Source organism: Scyliorhinus torazame, chromosome 18 (assembly GCF_047496885.1).
Source record: "Scyliorhinus torazame isolate Kashiwa2021f chromosome 18, sScyTor2.1, whole genome shotgun sequence".
NCBI classification, from domain to species: Eukaryota; Metazoa; Chordata; class Chondrichthyes; order Carcharhiniformes; family Scyliorhinidae; genus Scyliorhinus; species Scyliorhinus torazame.
In genome coordinates, this window is record NC_092724.1 from 93,522,814 (window position 1) to 93,536,692 (window position 13,879).

Below are 13,879 nucleotides of genomic sequence, written 5' to 3' on the forward strand. Positions count from 1 at the left end.
AAACCTCGCGGCCAGGATATTTATGCCTCTCCGGTTTAGATGCAACCCGTCCATCTTATACAGGTCACACCTGCCCCGGAAGAGCTCCCAGTGGTCCAGATAACGGAAACCCTCACTCCTACACCAGCTGTTTAGCCACGTGTTTATCTGCTCTATCTTCCTATTTCTAGCCTCACTGGCACGTGGCACAGGGAGTAATCCCGAGATTACAACCCTCGAGGTCCTGTCTTTTAACTTTCTGCCTAGCTCCCTGAACTCCTGCTGCAGGACCTCATGCCCCTTCCTGCCTATGTCGTTAGTACCAATATGTACAACGACCTCTGCCTGTTTGCCCTCCCCCTTCAGGATTCCCTCTACCCGTTCGGAGACATCCTGGACCCTGGCACCAGGGAGGCAACATACCATCCTGGAGTCTCTTTCACGTCCACAGAAGCGCCTATCTGTGCCCCTGACTATAGAGTCCCCTATTACTATTACTCTTCTGCGCTTTGACCCTCCCTTCTGAACATCAGAGCCAGCCGTGGTGCCACTGCTCTGGCTGCTGCTGTTTTCCCCTGATAGGCTATCCCCCCCGACAGTATCCAAAGGGGTATATCTGTTCGAGAGGGGGACAACCACAGGGGATTCCTGCACTGACTGCCTGCCCTTTCTGGTGGTCACCCATTTCTCTGCCTGCACCTTGGGTGTGACCACATTTATATAACTGCGATCTATGACGCTTTCCGCCACCTGCATGCTCCTAAGTGCATCCAATTGCTGCTCCAACTGAACCATGCGGTCTGTGAGGAGCTCCAGTTGGGTGCACTTTCTGCAGATGAAGCCATCCGGGACGCTGGAAGCCTCCCGGACCTGCCACATCTCACAGTCAGAGCACAGCATCCCTCTAACTGACATTGCGTCAATTAATTAAAATTAAAATTAAAATTTGTCTTTTTTTTTTAAATTCTTTTTTAAAAATTTCAAAGTTACTGTCAACTATCTGTTTCCTAGCACTAGATTTCTAATAGAAATGCGATAGCTAACTGTAATACTCTCCGATCTCTGGCTTAGATATCCTCTAAATTATAATTAAGTTATTATGTTTAATTAGTTCCCAAATACTCAAATTTTTTTAAAATTTAGGTTAGAATCCCAACCAGCCACTCTGGCCACAGCTTTTCTGTGATGTCACTTTAGTTTCCCCCGACACACCCAATTTGAAAAAAGGTATAAAAGTAAAAATAAGTAAAAATCACTTACTTACCTTCTTACCTTCTGAGTGTCTTAGATGTTCTCAGGTTCTCTCGCTGACAGAGACTGCTCCTCCACCTCCGAACCTTGACCTGCACAATGCTAATAATATAATAATAATATAATATGGCACTTACCTTACACCAATGGGTCTTATTATTAGGTTAGAGGAGGAGGGCGGGTGGGAGACACTACACGTGTAGTGTCTCGGGTTTCCTCTCCACCAGAATTTATTGGTTGGGGGTGGGGGGGACTTGCCAGAGGTCCGCGGGTCGAACTTCCGGTTCCCGCCTTATATAAAAACAAATAAAACAGAAAAGAAGAACAGACACGGGACCAGGCAAGGCTTTTTAAATACACTACTCACCTCCCAGAGGGCCCCTATTCTTCTATTGTTACAACAACCTGGGCTAGGGCATGGTCAGTTTCTGCCTCCCTTGACCCGGAGTCACAGCACAGTTAAATTAACAAATAATTCTTAGAAAAATACACAAAGTCTTTGGTCCTTAGCTGCCCAATAATTACAAAGAACAAAGAAAAGTACGGCACAGGAACAGGCCCATCGGCCCTCCAAGCTTGCGCCGACCATGGGCTGCCCGTTTAAACTAAAATCTTCTACACTTCCGGGGTCTGTAACCCTCTACTCCCATCCTATTCATGTATTTGTCAAGATGCCCCTTAAATGTCACTATCATCCCTACTTCCACCACCTCCTCCGGCAGCGAGTTCCAGGCATCCACTACCCTCTGTGTAAAAAACCTACCTCATACATCTCCTCTAAACCTTGCCCCTTGCACCTTAAACCTTTTCTCCCTAGTAATTGACCCCTCTACCCTGGGAAAAAGTCTCTGACTATCCACTCTGTTTATGCCCCTCATAATCTTGTAGACCTCTATCAGGTCACCCCTCAACCTCCTTCGTTCCAGTTAAAACAAACCGAGTTTATTCAACCTCTCCTCATAGCTAATGCCCTCCATACCAGGCAACATCCTGGTAAATCTCTTCTGCACCCTCTCTAAAGCCTCCACATCCTTCTGGTAGTGTGGCGACCAGAATTGAACACTATACTCCCAAGTGTGGCCTAACTAAGGTTCTATACAGCTGCAACATGACTTGCCAATTTTTATACTCAATGCTCGGCCAATGAAGGCAAGCATGCCGTATGCCTTCTTGACTACCTTTTCAACCTGTGTTACCCCTTTCAGTGACCTGTGGACCTGTACACCTAGATCTCTCTGACTGTCAATACTCTTGAGGGTTCTACCATTCACTGTATATTCCCTACCTGTATTAGGCCTTCCAAAATGCATACCTCACATTTGTCTAGATTAAACTCCATCTGCCATCTCGCCACCCAAGTCTCCAAACAATCTAAATCCTGCTGTATCCTCTGACAGTCCTCATCGCTATCCACAATTCCACCAACATTTGTGTCGTCCGCAAACTTACTAATCAGACCAGTTACATTTTTCTCCAAATCATTTATATATACTACGAACAGCAAAGGTCCCAGCACTGATTCCTGCGGAACACCACTAGTCACAGCCCTCCAATCAGAAAAGCACCCCTGCATTGCTACTCTCTTCCTTCTATGACCTAGCCAGTTCTGTATCCATCTTGCCAGCTCACCTCTGATCCCGTGTGACTTCACTTTTTGTACTAGTCTGCCATGAGGGACCTTGTCAAAGGCATTACTGAAGTCCATATAGACAACATCCTCCGGCCTACCTGCATCAATCATCTTTGTGACCTCCTCGAAAAACTCTATCAAGTTAGTGAGACACGACATCCCCTTCACAAAACCATGCTGCCTACAGTCACCAGTTTATAAATTTTAATAAGAAGAACTATAGTGAACTATGCAGCAAATACAACTTGTTAACGATTATCTAATTCCAGGCAGCACGGTGGTGCAGTGGTTAGCACTGCTGCCTCATGGCGCCGAGGTCCCAGGTTCGATCCCGGCTCAGGGGTCACTGTCCGTGTTTGTGTGGGTTTTGCCTCCACAACCCAAAGATGTACACGCTAGATGGATTGGCCACGGAAATTGCCCCTTAATTGGAAAAAATTAATTGGGTACTTTAAAAATACTATTATCTAATTCCTAATTCCTCATTTTACCTTCCCCCACCCTCTACACAAACATGCACACATATACAAGCTCACACGTGCACACACACATATACACGCACACACACACATATACTACATACACACACGACAAACAAATGGACAGGGGGAGACAGACGTGAAAATAAGGAGGATAAAAGTCAAAAGATAAGAGACTTTGTTTTAGATGGTTGTTCTTGGTACACTTTCCTTCAAACCAGGCTTTCAGGTTTAAATTTCTGCTTACAAGTCTGCAATGGTTTTCACTGTAGAATCATTCAGGTCTCTGCAGGTTCAGAAATACATCAACTCACAGCCTTTATGGAAAGAGAGAGAGCGGGAGAAGAGAAGGAGCAGCTCCTTGTCTTTAATTCTGTCTTTTTGCTATTTATTTCCTCCTTTGTCCTTATTTGCTGTTTGATAAAGTCTCACATTTATAACAAACCTGTTGAATGTGTCTCAGAGGATAGATGCCGATAGGAGCTTTCCCCTCAGAGGGATTCTAGAACTAAGGGGCACAGGTTCAAAATGAGTGAAGAGGGCATACATTTTGTGCATACCACTGCCACAATGTAAACTCAATATTATTAAAATTACATGGCTTTCCCTTGAGTCTTTTCCCACCCAGTTGATGCTCTGTAACCACAAAACTGAAAAAAAAAATCTTATTAGCAATTTTCATCTGACTGAGAGGCTTCAAGCCAATTTTTATCCAACAACCTGTTCTGAACACTCTGCACACATTTTGACAGCTTTGACAAATGCCCCCATGGGAAGAATCTGGGAGAATCCACAACATTCTAAAACAATCAATAGCATTCTAAATAAAACAACACACAATATTTTTAAAAAAAATCAATTTGCCCTACTTCCACTGTTAACCAATCCTTTTTTAAAAATCCAGAAACTAATCAGTTCTTCTTTGGGTCAACGTATCTGTATACCATGTTTTGTCAAAATCCATCTGTTAGATTTCAGATATATTGGGTGGAAATTTCTCTTTTTTTGATAATGTGCCAAGTCAGATGGGAAAAGCGCTATGTGACCCGCCAGCCAGACTGCCAGCTTTTCCCGCCATTTCTTTGACATATTGCCAAATAAAAACCCTGGCAGCAGGTCCCATGGCTACATGCTGATGGGATGGGCTCTGACAGATTTGATTTGAAAACAATAAAAAACAAAATGCAGGTACCCCAGGGAACCTCACCAATGGTTTCAGGAACCCACTTCCCCTCACAACGCGGGACCTCCCTTCCCCAGAAAACACCCCCCACCCTGAACCTCCCAAATGGAAGGCCCAGCCCGGCAGTGTCCCCTGGTAGTGCCCAGGCACTGCCAGGGCCAGTGCCAGGCTACTACTTGGGCATGACCCTCAAATACCTGGGGCTGTACTTACCCAATGGCACCAATGGCACCATTTGTCGGGTACACGTTTGTCAAAAGCTGTTGTAAACCCCACCAACATGACATCATTGCCGGCTGGTGGAAACGTCCTTACAGAGGTGGATAATAACGAGGGTAAGCCTGCTAATATTTGCCTGTATGGTAATGTGGCTCTCAACCTTTCATGGCGGGAATCCCATTGCCCCGCTGCCAACCCCACCCACAGAAAATGCTGGTGGAAAATTCCCCCTCATTGTTTACAGGGAAACAGATAAGCATCACCTTCACTGATGTTTAGAAACAGTCATAACTGGTTTCCAATTTCCAATTTACACAGAGGGTTATTAAACTTTGTGAATTTTCTACCCCAAATTAAGTATATTCATGGCTATTTAGACATATTTTTGATCTGAAAGGAAGTCAAGGGTTATGGAAGGCGGGCATGAAAGTGGAGTTAAGACTACAATCAGATCAGCCATGGCCTTATCGAATAGTGTAGCAGGTATGAGGGGCTGAATGGCCTATGCTTGTTCCTGTTTCTTGTGTCCTTGCAGTCTTCAAATAGTACCATAGAATCACGAGGACAGATTGGTCTTGTTTTAATGCCAGGTATGGAAGATGACTCCACATGTGTAGTGTTCCCTTAGTACTGCTCTGGGTGTATCAGCCTGAATCACGTGAAATCTCATGGCAGGGTGTTTCTCGACAGCCGCAGTGCTGAGATTGACATTGCTATTCAACGGTACTTAGGCATTTTTTTGGCCTCTGGGTAATTATTGAGGCCACACATAGAAAGTTATCCTGCACTGGGAGTTGAGGTTGCAGGCAGGACCGGCTCCTCACAGACCAGCGTGCCATTTTGAAAGGCTGCCCCGATCTCTACATTCCACCTTTTCAGAACACCCCCCCCCCCACTCCCCTTCATCCCCTCCAACCTTTCCTCAGCCCCCTCAGAACCGCTCTTACCCTTTTTCATGGGCATGGTCCCCCAACCCAAAAATGCGGCACTGCCTGGATGTTATTGAGCTTATTATTGTGAGTCCTAATATCATGTTCGGACTTTGGCACATAACAGCGGCCCACACTTTGGTTAAGTGAGCACTGTACTGCCAGGGCTATGCTAACTTTGCGTTTTTGAGCAAGTGTGTTCTGAAACTGGTTGCAGCAAGCAATGGTACTCAGTTTAGCCATTTTGAAAGGAACAACCTTTGGTCGCTTGCGCTGAGTTGAGCAATTTGCAAGTTGCGAATTGCTCTGATTAGTCTGTGATCTGTCCAACATTCTGTATCTCTCATTGCACGGCTAATTTGGTCATCCTGGAGATCCCTCTGCTGCACAATGATGGAGTCAGTCATGTGCCACTGTTTTGACCTTGGATGCATTCAAGTAGCCTTGTATTTATCAGCTTGTCTGAACGTTGCATTGTAATGCAAAGATTATGCTCAGCACTTTGCTCAGGAGTAACAGGCCATTACTGTTAAGATTTCCAACGCCTTGAGAATCCAGAGCTCCTTTCCAGTTATATCTGATTTCCACAACTTGGGCATTGAAGCCTCTCCCAGACGTGGACTTCATGAGTTTATCCAGATCCTCATAGAATTGTTCTTTCCTGTCCTCAGGGCTGCTGAGAGTTGGTGCATAGGCACTGATAATGGTTAAGTGATGTGCACAGTTGAGTGGAAAACGTAGCTTCATGAGATGCTCCTTGACCCTGGCAGGAAGAGTCTTTCATCAAAGATGACCTGATAGTGAACCCTACAATGTGTATTGTGTCCTCACTTTCCAATTATCCCTTCCAGAAAAATGTGTAGCCACCTCCGTCTTCCTTCAGTAAGCCCTCACCAGTGAGCCTTGTTCCACTCTGTGCTGTAATGTAAGATCACGTTGTGTTGTTTCTGCTCAGTAAACGGTGGACATTCCTGTGGTGATGTGCATCAATGTAAATACATGTAGGCTAGCTAGACACTAGAGGGAGCACCAGAAACATCACACACACACACTCAACCAATAGATCAGTTGGATAGGACACGACCAATGGACATTCACGATACACACGGAGGTGACACAACCACAGGGGGGCATTACACCAACCCATATATAAAGGACACCACACACATGATCTATCTCTTTCCAGTGGAGCCAGCCAGTGAGTAGAGACACAGGGTTGATTCAATATTACACCCACCACGTGGATTGCAGCAACTGATTAGTCAGTTTGGGTAGCTTTAGTAGGATTAGCAGTCGTGTCGAACCCGAGTAAGAGAAGTGTAAATAGTTTAATAAACGTGTTGAAGTTATCTCCACGTCTGAACCTTCCTTTGTGAAGTGCACCACAAGGAAGCAGCTTATGTTACACCTACAACATAACAAATCATGGTACCAGGACTGAACTGTTTCAATCCATATAGCCATAACTCAGCATACAGTGACAACCAGCAACGATACCCAGGCAAGATGTTCGAGATCCGGGTTCCGCAGCAGCCCCAGTGCCACGGCGATCTCTGCGAAAACTGGCGGGCATTCCGGCAAATATTTGAAATCTTCCTGGTAGCAGCCGAACTAGAAGACATGGCCGATGCTGAAAAGACAGAGCTTTTCCTCACCATCGCCGGTGCCAGAGCAGAAGAAATCTTTAAAAATTCAAGTTCTCCAAGGGGCAAAACAGGAGCGATTTCCAGGCAGTCCTGGACAAATTCGGCAAATACTGCGAGGAAAACACACTCCAACCAGCAAGAAAAGGTAAGAGAAGTGCCAGTACTCACCACGATGCCGAGATCCCGGAGCAGAGAACGATTTTGATCGGTGGCCATCTTTCTAAAGGGACTGCACTTACGCAGTTGCGCGAGAAGCGCACAGAACGGGAAGGTCCGTTTGCGCATGCGCAATTGCGAAAAAGGCCCCAAGTAAAGGAACCACGATCTGCGCATGCGCAATCGCTTCCTTCGCAGTACGTCACATGCGTCATGACGTCTGAGGCCCCGGACCATGCCCATTTAAAGGGGAAACGTCCCAAATCAAAGAAAAAAATCTCTTAAAGCCGTAAAACAACCTTCCTTCACCTGGAATGACAGCACAATGCTTCAAATTGAACCAGGAAATGAAATTAACCTTTGTAAGAACCCTGCAGCAAGCAGTTATCTATGCCCAAACTGATGATTCCGACCTTGAATACTTCAAAACCGACCTTTACATTTTCTCTGGACCTCGCGAGCCCAATGCCAGCTCCGACGCAAACAGTGATGATATGGTCCTAGAAGACTACGACTCAGAAGAACCTTTCACCTTGGGAGGCTACCCCAGTACCAGATCCGAACCGCAACTAGACATGTTGCACATTGAATGAAATGAAATGAAAATCGCTTATTGTCACAAGTAGGCTTCAAATGAAGCTACTGTGAAAAGCCCCTAGTCGCCACATTCCGGCGCCTGTTCGGGGATGCTGTTACGGGAATGATGACCCCGAAGACTAATTCTTTGGATTTGAGGATCTTCAGCCCAGGAGATATGACATCCCGACTCGTGAGTGCAGGATGGTGCTGTGGCCTGAAACCACGAGACAGAGAGCAGTACAAGCCCACAGAGAGCGGCATGCTGCCACACAGAGTGTGGTCCACGCACTGCTCAGGGTTCCCGAGTCTACGAAAGAAGACACGCAAGACTCCACACCACAGTCCTTGCATGAACAAAAAGTGACTCCAGTGTCACAAGTCTCCACAGCGAGCTCGTGGACAGACTCCACAATTGCAGAAACGCAAGACTCCAGAGCGCAGTCCTTGCATGAACGAGAAGTGACTCCAGTGTAACAAGCCTCTGCAGCGAACTCGTGGACAGTCTCCACGATAGAAGCAACGCAAGACTCCGACGCGCAGTCCTTGCAGGAACAAGACCATGAGGGTCTCGCAACCTCCTCTGACCAACTAGAGGCAGACGATGCAAGTCTGCCATGCTCAAGTAAACAGCAAGAAGACTATGACAGTCTAACATGCTCCAGTGCACAGCAGGACGACCATGACGGTCTATCATGCTACAGTGAAGAACAAAGCGACGATGACAGCCCAAGCCCAAATGAAGGACAACAGCAAGACAATGACAGTCCACCCACATTTTTTGCGCCACCAGATGAAGACTCTGACAATTTAGCCAACCCAAGTGAACAACAAGCAGCTACTGAGGATCTAACCACGGTATGTGAGATGAGTGACGACAGCATCCCACTTCCCATGCAAGATGTGCAAAGTGACAGACCTCAGCTAGTGTGTACAGAGGCACTCGACGATCACTGTGAGACCACTGGTGACTCCGGTGACACCAGAATACTTCCAGCCTCATTCGCTCAAACCTCTCCACAAGTCAATACATTCCTGCATGTTCCGACTCCAGACGTGCAGCTTCAAGAAATCTCAGCTGACTCCAGTGAACCTGCTAAGACTCCGGGTGGGGAGCATCAACAAACCAACACTGACTCAGTTGAAACAGACCCCCAGACTCCAGATGGGGAGCAACCAAACGCCGACTCTGATTCACATAAGCCGGACTTTACTCCAGACAGGGAGTGCCGCAACCTCAGTGATGGCACGCTCAGGGTGACAGCAGATGCCACAACGGCAGGAGATGGATCACTTAACAATTACACTGGGTCAGTAATAACAAGCAGCGGCTACAGTCCAAGAGGAATACACCAATATTCACCACAGCTATATCCACACATTTGTTCCACACCAGCAGTGCAGCCAATGACAGCTCATGCTCGACAAACCCAGTATTCAGGCATGCAGCAGCCAGCAGTTTATGCAGCATATTCTCAAACAGGCCAGCACTACGGATTGCCCACTAATGGAATCAAGACCGAAGGAGGACTACCGCAAGCGCAATCTGCACTACAGACTGGATTGGGTGCCTTAGTTACAGCCCAGGATTTGCTGCACCCCAGCCTGGCCAGATGGTATATTCCTGTCAGATGCAAGGTTCTAGTTTCACACCATCACCAAGTATTTATGCGAGCAGCAATTCTGTTTCCAATTTGACAAGCTCCAACGGTTCTCAGCAGGATCACCCTTCCAGCACAGCATGTGGCCAGAACCAGTATGTACAGTCTTATCCAACTTCACCATGTAGCACATCCATGACCTCGAATGACACTGTTGATGGTACCTCTTCAACGTCAACACCTTATCAGCTACAAGATGCCATCCGACAACACCATCACAAACATCGAAAAAAGAAAGGGACTCCAAATCAGACAGCGAAGTGATTTGACCACTTCTTGGTTCCTGTGGCACAGGGACGTTGATGGCATTCATAACCAAGAGAGACATTTGACCATGATGATTAATGGTTTTTGGACTCACACGAATGATTTGGACTTATTGTTTAATCACTGTTCCCATGACTTGTATATACCTTAACCTATCTACCTGTTTTTTGTTCAATCTTCTCAAAGTGTGCAGAAAATATGTAACATATAAAAAAGGGGGGATGTGGTGATGTGCATCAATGTAAATACATGTAGGCTAGCCAGACACTAGAGGGAGCACCAGAAACATCACACACACACACTTAACCAATAGATCAGTTAGATAGGACACGACCAATGGACATTCACGATACACACAGAGGTGACACGACCACAAGAGGGCATTGCACCAACCCTCATATAAAGGACACCACACACATGATCTGCCTCTTTCCAGTGGAGCCAGTCAGTGAGTAGAGACACAGGGTTGATTCAATATTACACCCACCACGTGGATTGCAGCAGCTGGTTAGTCAGTCTGGGTAGCTATAGTAGGATTAACAGTAGTGTCGAACCCGAGTAATAGAAGTGTGAATAGTTTAATAAACGTTTTGATGTTATCTCCACGTCTGAACCTTCCTTTGTCAAGTGCACCACAAGGAAGCCGCTTATGTTACACCTACAACATAACAAAGCAATTACAATCTCCGATGATAGGTCATTTGTGTTTCTTTCATTTTGATGTTATTTGACTTCTAAGTGGAAGACCTGCTAGCTGTGGTAAGCTTGTCAGACATTTGTAGGGCAGGAAATGCTTGGGGTACCTGATCTAACCCCCTCCCTCACAAAAGGTGAGCAGTGTTGTCCTAATGGAGAATGTCCAGTTGACCTGGATGCAGCTGAAGACCTCTGCTGCTCCAGGTGGGCTTCCGGGTCAACCTGTAGGCGGGTCAGTGCCCCTTTTAATTCCCCCGATCTGGGTTGGAACACCTTGAGGTGTTTCCCTAACATCTCGGCCAAACCACCAGAACTTGACTGAAGAATGTGCTGGCACTGCAACTGCAGACGACACAGCCAGTTACGGGCCAACAAGCTGGTCCCGTGACCTGTCACGGTGATGAGCGGAGGGTGCGCCGACTGGTGCCCATAAACTACTGGGGTCATAGTAGCACCAGCGATGTCTAACGGTTCTCCTGTGTAGGTAGCCAATCTAGACTGGGTATTTGTTAAATTCAGGGCTTGAACTCCCATTTTAATGCGATCAAACATCACTGACCAATCACAGGGAGCGCTGTGCTGGTATCCAACTCCATGTCGAGCAGCTGTCCAATCACTCATACCACAACCTTAACGGGGGCCATTCAGGGGGCTGCCACACAATGCAACTGCACGCAGTCATCCTCCTCCTCTGGCTAATCTAAATGGTAAGTGCGGGCCCTGGGCTGGCGACGGCCTCTACCGGGGCATCTGGACCTCAGGATCACCCATGGCCTACGCTCACGTCGGAATCAATGACCACAAGTCCCACAACTGCCTGGCTCCCCCTCTATGGAGTCCGGGGAAGACCCCCGCCGGGAAGGCTCATTCTTCAGTCACTGGGTTGGGCCTTTATGACATTTGGCCCAGGTGGTGGTGGGGCGGGGAGGATTTCTGAGAGATAAAGGTTGCCCAGGAAAAGTAGTTTAATAATGCTATGAAATATTTTCTGTCTGTCCAAAGGGGCAGAGTGGGATCTCGGTTCACCCGCAAGGCAGCCCCTCTGCGCAGCATTCCCTCAGCACCACACTGGGGTGTCTGCTTCAACTACGTCCTCAATGTATTGAATTAGACTTGAACCCAAAATCTTCAGTTTCAGAGGAGAGAATGCTATCTACTGAGCCACGGTCACAGAACTGACAAAGGATGGATTTTGGATTTCATTGCGAGGCACACATGGAGGAAACATTTAAATCAGCGAGATCCATCCGAATGGAAGGGTTTGCAAGTGTTGGTGGGTAGTAATCTTGATTTCTTTATTACACACCGGTATTTACCACTTGCTTGGTCTTACTGATGTAAGAGTTCTTCTAGTTTATTCCCTTATTTCCCCTTTCTCATATTTTGCAGTTATTATTTTTGATCCATGGATGCTTAATGGACATGTGTCTTTTGGTCATGCAGCAGAACTTAGAAGTTACAGGAGAGAATACTAGTTCCTGACTTGTCAGCGCCAGAGAGGGAAGTGGGTTAGGATTTGTTTGATTGCTTGGCTAGTGGCCAATTAATGAATATTATGTACAGCTCCAGCAGTTCCCGGCTGGGTCTTCTCTCTTCGGTGTCTGACTGGCCAACTCTATTTATACTAAGACACATGAACCTTGTTAAGAGTCCCCCGGCCCCTTAGTGGGGGAGCTCGTATTCTGCAAGCCCCATGGGGTAGTGGATCGTCCCTACTCTGTAAGACCCGTGCGGGATTTAACATTCACTGAAATGATTCCAGAGATGAGGGGCTTGTCTTATGAAGAGGGATTGAGCAGTTTACGCCTATACTCTAGGAGCTGTAGGCAGAGATGTAGTCAATGAACAGGAATCTGACATAAGAGTCCTTGTTGTTGAGATGCTCCAGGGATGGGCGTAGGGCCAGGGAGATAACATCTGCTGTGGATCGGTTGTGGCGGTAGGCGAATTACAGTGGATCAAGGCAATCTGGAAGGACGGAGTTGATGTGTCTCATGACTAACCTCTTGAAGCACTTCATAATAATAGATGTCAGGGCCACTGGTCGATAGTCGTTGAGGCACATTGCCTGGTTCTTCTTTGGCACCTGTATGACAGTGGTCTTCTTGAAGCATGTGGGAGCCCCGGAACGGAGTAGGGATCGGTTGAAGGATGAGTTCTGCGAATGTGAAGCATGTGTTCTGCTATATTAACCACTCTCTCAAACTGTCCTGCCACCTTCAATGATTTATGCACATATAGACCCAGGTCCCTCTGCTACTGCACCGCCCTTCAGCAGTGTACCCTTTATTTATATTGTACCTCTGCATTCTTCCTCACAAAATGAATCACCTCGCACTTCTTAAATTCCTTCTCCTAATTGTCCACTGATTCCAACAGCTTGTCTATGTCCTTTTGAAGTTTTACAATATCCTCACAGTGCTTCCAAATTTTGTCTCATCCACAAATTTTGAAATTTTGCCCTGCACAACAAGGTCATGAATATTTATGATGTGGAGATGCCAGCGTTGGACTGGGGTGAGCACAGTAAGAAGTCTTACAACACCAGGTTAAAGTCCAACAGGTTTGTTTCAATGTCACTAGCTTTCGGAGCGCTGCTCCTTCTGGAAGGAGCAGGGCTCTGAAAGCTAGTGACATCGAAACAAGCCTGTTGGACTTTAACCTGGTGTTGTAAGACTTCTTACTATGAATATTTATGAAGACGTGCAGGGGTCCGAACACTGACTTCTGGGGAATTCCACATCAAAACTTCTCTCCAACCTGAAATACAACCTTCACCACTACCCTTGGTTTCCTATCATTCCGCCAATTTTGTATCCATGTTTCTACTGTCCTTTTTATTTTGTGACCTATATCTTTGCTCACAGGTCTGTTGTGTGGCACTTTATCAAATACCTTTTGAAAGTCCATGTACACCACATCAACAGCATTCCTCTCATCGACCCTTTCTGTTACCTCATCAAAAAAATGCAGTAATTTAGTTAAACATGATTGGCCCATAACAAATCCCTGCTGGTTTTCCTTATTAACCCATATTTGTCCATGTAACTAAAAGCTTACCCACCACCGAGGTTAAGCAGACTTTCAGGTAGTTGCTGGGTTATCCTTACAGCATGTTTTGAACAGGGGTGTGATATTACAGAAGTCCAAGACACCACCATTACCATCCTTGGGTATGCTCTGTCCTACCGGCACGACAGACCCAGC

General features: G+C 46.5%; 1 long non-coding RNA gene across 1 annotated transcript in view; it reads left to right on the forward strand.

Annotated features, from left to right (window-relative positions):
• LOC140394829 (uncharacterized) overlaps positions 1-13,879 on the forward strand; it is a 73,917-nt gene that overhangs the window by 19,185 nt on the left and 40,853 nt on the right. Inside the window, exon 2 of the long non-coding RNA XR_011936021.1 lies at positions 11,805-11,945. This is a non-coding gene — a long non-coding RNA (uncharacterized lncRNA). The remainder of the gene's footprint in view (positions 1-11,804; positions 11,946-13,879) is intronic.